The sequence below is a fragment of the Podarcis vaucheri genome, assembly GCF_965113315.1.
Source record: "Podarcis vaucheri genome assembly, chromosome: 8".
Taxonomy (NCBI): domain Eukaryota; kingdom Metazoa; phylum Chordata; class Lepidosauria; order Squamata; family Lacertidae; genus Podarcis; species Podarcis vaucheri.
Genome location: NC_138766.1, coordinates 8,008,194 through 8,012,986, shown reverse-complemented (window position 1 = coordinate 8,012,986; position 4,793 = coordinate 8,008,194). Strand labels below are relative to the sequence as shown.

At 45.0% G+C, this 4,793-nt stretch overlaps 1 pseudogene across 1 annotated transcript; it reads left to right on the top strand.

The window, feature by feature from the left end:
• Positions 1–2,658: 2,658 nt before the first annotated feature.
• Positions 2,659–3,083, top strand: LOC309539087 (protein S100-A6 pseudogene; annotated as a pseudogene). The gene has a single exon. The product of its transcript is annotated as a protein S100-A6 pseudogene (transcript).
• The last annotated feature ends 1,710 nt before the right edge of the window (positions 3,084–4,793 follow it).

Here is a 4,793-nt window from a genome sequence, read left to right as displayed (position 1 = left end):
AGTGTTAAATATAAAAAATTTCCCTGAACAGGGCTGCCTTCAGATGTCTTTAAAAAATAGGATAGCTGCTTATTTCCTTCACATCTGAAGGGAGGGTGTTCCACAGGGTGGGCGCCACTACCGAGAAGGCCCTCTGCCTGGTTCCCTGTAACCTCACTTCTCGCAATGAGGGAACTGCCAGAAGGCCCTTGGCGCTGGATCTCAGTGTCCGGGCTGAATGATGGGGGTGGAGACGCTCCTTCAGGTATACAGGACTGAGGCCGTTTAGGGCTTTAAAGGTCAGCACCAACATTTTGAATTGTGCTTGGAAACGTAATGGGAGCCAATGCAGATCTCTCAGAACCGGTGTTAGATCTAAGATTAAATCAGTGTATACACAGTACGGGAACTTTTCAATAGCAGCATCTAGATTGTGGGGTCCCCTCAGAAAGTGTCCATAACTGCCTCCTGCTTCTACTTTCAGCCATTCTTTCAGCCACTGGATCTTTTATAATTAGCACATTTCTTCCTATTTCTACCTGCTTGATTTCTTTTCCATTTTTCTGGCTCCTTATGATATTGTTGCTGTTTCATTTTCTTCTTTGTTTCTTCTTGTTTTTCTTCTTACTTGTTTTTGATTTTGCTGAAGTTTATTGTGCATTTTAAATTCCTTATGCATTGCGTTGGAGGCCTTTGGCTGAAAAACATCATAGAAATAAATATTAGCATAATGTTGGATGCCCTATAATTTTCAAATGAGGGACAGAATACACCTGGGAATGCCGTTATGTGATGGTGTTCCCAGAAGCACTCCTGGGGGGAAATGCAGCTGCCCCGTGGGACCATTTGCAAAGTGTTCTGCTGCCCAGCTGTTGAACAACATCTGGTGGGCCAAAAATCCCTCATCCCTGAAATAAATGCACACACATTAAGGCATCATCACTGCACTGCTTGCCATTTCACATGCTGGTGAGGTTAGTTTTGAATGGATGATAACAAGAGATTGTAAGAGTACTGTATTTTTCTTGAGGATGATTAACCAGGAAACAAATGTCATGGGGTTCGGGGTTCGTTTGTTTTCTAACAACAATACAGCTCAAGGAGTTGCAAAGGAAAGGAATAGACCACACAGCGGATGTAAAGATGTCAGCAATGTGCAACTGGAAGTAGAGGTAGGAATTAGGCACTGATACTCAGTAATAGAGGTGTTGAAAGCCTGCCTCGCTTTTGATTTGTGAAATGCTGGAAAGTATGTTCATAGCCCATAATTCCAGCTTTTGGGGGAAGTTTAGGTTTGGCTGGTGGGACGCGGGTGGCGCTGTGGTCTAAACCACTAGCCTTGGGCTTGCCGATTGGAAGGTCGGCGGTTCGAATCCCCGCGACGGGGTGAGCTCCTGTTGCTCAGTCCCTGCTCCTGCCAACCTAGCAGTTCGAAAGCACTTCAAAGTGCAAGTAGATCAATAGGAATCGTTCTGGTGGGAAAGTAAATGGTGTTTCCATGCACTGCTCTGGTGTCGGTGTTCCACTGTGCCAGAAGCGGCTTAGTTATGCTGGCCACATGACCCGGAAAAACTGTCTGCGGAGCGGACAAACACCGGCTCTGTTGGCCTGTAAAGCGAGATGAGCGCCGCAACCCCAGAGTTGTTTGCTACTGGACTTATCTGTCCGGGGTCCCTTTACCTAGGTTTGGCTGAACTGGGGGTGTACAAAGCTCCCTGAGCTGCTGTGTTCTTAATGATGCCTAACTAAAGAGCTAAGAAAGTGATAATCCATGACAATAAGATAAAGTAAGAGTGGTTGGGATAAAATTGTGAGACAGAAGATGTGTCTGGGGAAGAACCCTGATGGTTCCAGGTTCCAGGTCGCACAATTATCTTTTTCCACCTCAAGGGCAGGAAGAGAGGCTGCATCACACAAGTAATTCAAAGCAAAACCAGACAGCGCCCTAGAGAGTATACACAAACAGCTTCTTGCTGTGACACATAGACCAAAGCTTATCTTAACAGCAAATGCTGAGTAAAGTGGCAGTGCTGGTAGCCATAGCAACCCTTCAACACACCTGGAAAGCAAGTGCTGGGAGCTGGCTTTCTGACTAGGTTGGCTGCTGAGCTCCCTTGCTGTTTTCTCAGTGCCAGGGAAAGACTTGCTCCTCACTAGTGGAGGCTCAGGAGTGAATGGAGCACGTAAAATATTGCCGTGCCTTTGTCCAACAGACATTGTAATTGTAGTGCCTGCTAGGGATGAGCAAATCTGTCAATTTCAGTTTATCTCAGTTTCTCATTTTTCCAATCTTCAGTTCAGTTCTCCACATTTCCACATCAATTTGTGATTTTTTTTCTAAAAGGTCCCCAGCATTTTAGCACCATTTTCTCCTACTACACACTTTCTTAATGCAGTTTTGCCTAATATGCACATTTTGGAAGAGCAATTTCCCCTATGATAATGCATGTTTGTATGTATGTCATTTTCACTAGTTAATGCACTTTTGTGCATACTTTACACTTGTATTTTTGAGATTTCTGAGATATGCACACCATGGGGAATACTGTACCTCTGCTCAGTGTTGGGGTTTTAGACTTAAGGATTTCCATAGAATCATAGAATTGCAGAGTTGGAAGGGACCCAGAGGATCATCTAGTCCAACTCCCTGCAATGTAGGAATCTCAACTAAAGCATCCCTGGACCACTTTCCCCATCGCTTCCTGCCACTCAGCACCGGACCATCTCGCTTCTGATCTCTTGCCATGGCAGCACCTCTTGACCAAGCTATTGGCCTGCTGGTTGTCACCTTCCACAGATACGCCGGCAAGGATGGCGATAAGAACACCCTAAGCAAGAAGGAATTGAAGGAGCTGATCCAGAAGGAGCTCACCATTGGACCGAAACTGCAAGATGTAGAGATACAGGCATTAATGAAAGATCTGGACCGCAATGGGGACCAAGTGGTCAACTTCCAGGAATACGTCACTTTCCTGGGTGCCCTGGCAATGATTTACAACGAAGCTTTGAGTTCGTAAGTGTAACACCCTGGTGGGTTGAGGTTTTGTGGTTCGGGATTATACCTCTGTAGGCGGTTTCACGTCCAATAAAATTTAAGTTAAAAAAACAAAACAAAAAACTAAAGCATCCCTGACAGATGGCCATCCAACCTCTGCTTAAGAAGGAAGGAGAGTCCACAACCTCCCAAGGAAGACTGTTCCACTGTCTTAATTTCTCTTAATGTCAGAAAGTTCTTCCTGATGTTTAGTCCTTTCTTGTAACTTGAAGCCATTGGTTCAAGTCCTATCCTCCAGATCAGAAGAAAACAAGATTGCTTTCCTTCCTTCATGTGACAGCTCTTTTGATATTTGAGGATGGCTCTCATATCACCTCTCAGTGTCCTCTTTTCCATGCTAAACATATTCGGCTCCTTCAACCATTCCTTATAAGGCTTAGTTTCCAGACCCTTGATCATCTTGGTTGCCTTCCTCAGCACACATTCCAGCTTGCAACATCCTCCTTAAATTGGGGTGCCCAGAATTGGACACAGTACAGTGGTACCTCGGGTTACATACGCTTCAGGTTACAAACTCCGCTAACCCAGAAATATTACCTCGGGTTAAGAACTTTGCTTCAGGATGAGAACAGAAATCGTGCTCCGGTAGCACGGCGGCAGCAGGAGGCCCCATTAGCTAAAGTGGTGCTTCAGGTTAAGAACAGTTTCAGGTTAAGAACGGACCTCCGGAATGAATTAAGTACTTAACCTGAGGTACCACTGTATTCCAAGTGTGGTCTGACTAAGGCAGAATAGAGTAGTACAGTGGTGCCTCGCAAGACGAAATTAATTCGTTCCGCGAGTTTTGTCATCTTGCGATTTTTTTCGTCTTGTGAAGCACGGTGTCGGGAAAGTTTTGGAAAAGCTTCAAAAATCACCAAAGTCTTTAAAAACCTCAAAAAAAAAAAAAAAGGCTACCACACCGCGTTCTATGAGTTGCTCCTTGAAGTCAAGTCGCAACTGTATTAACGGTGTTAAGAAAAAGGAAACAAACTTGCAAGACGTTTCCGTCTTGCGAAGCAAGCCCATAGGGAAAATCGTCTTGCGAAGCAGCTCAAAAAACAAAAAACCCTTTCGTCTAGCGAGTTTTCCGTCTTGTGAGGCATTCGTCTTGCAAGGTACCACTGTACTATTATTGCCCTTGATCTGGACACTAGACGTCTGTTGATGCAGCATAGAAGAGTGTTATCATTTTTTGCTGCAGCATCACACTGTGGACTCACGTTAAGCTTGTGGTCCACCAAGACCCCTAGATCCCTTTCACGTGTACTGCTAGTAAGCCAGACGCCCCCCATCTTCTATTTGTGCATCTGGCTCTTCCTGCCTAAGTGCATTTGTCCCTATTGAAAGTCATTTTCTAAGTTTTGGCTCAGCCTGTGTTTGCCCTCATTCTCACCCCTGAAGTAACAACCACAAAGGGAAACCCTCTGCCCACCACCAGGCTGAAAATAGCTTGCCTTTGTGGCTGTGGGGTCTGGCAGTCAGCCAATCTTCCTGAGCCCCTGCATAGAAAAATATCCCTATTTGTCTATCAGTAGGGTTTAAGTTAGTCTTATGTGCCACTGATTTCAATAGGTTTACTGTAAAGTCTGGATTCAACCCACAGAGATCATGCTATTAACTAACATCTCTATCTACACACACCGCCCCACCACAAAACAATTAAAAAACAATAAGGAAATGGGTACAGGCAGGGAAACCTTGCGTGGAATGGATTGAAAATGCTCAAGGGGGCTGTAAGAAGTGACGTGCAAGAGGAATGGCTGGTGCATAAAAATGA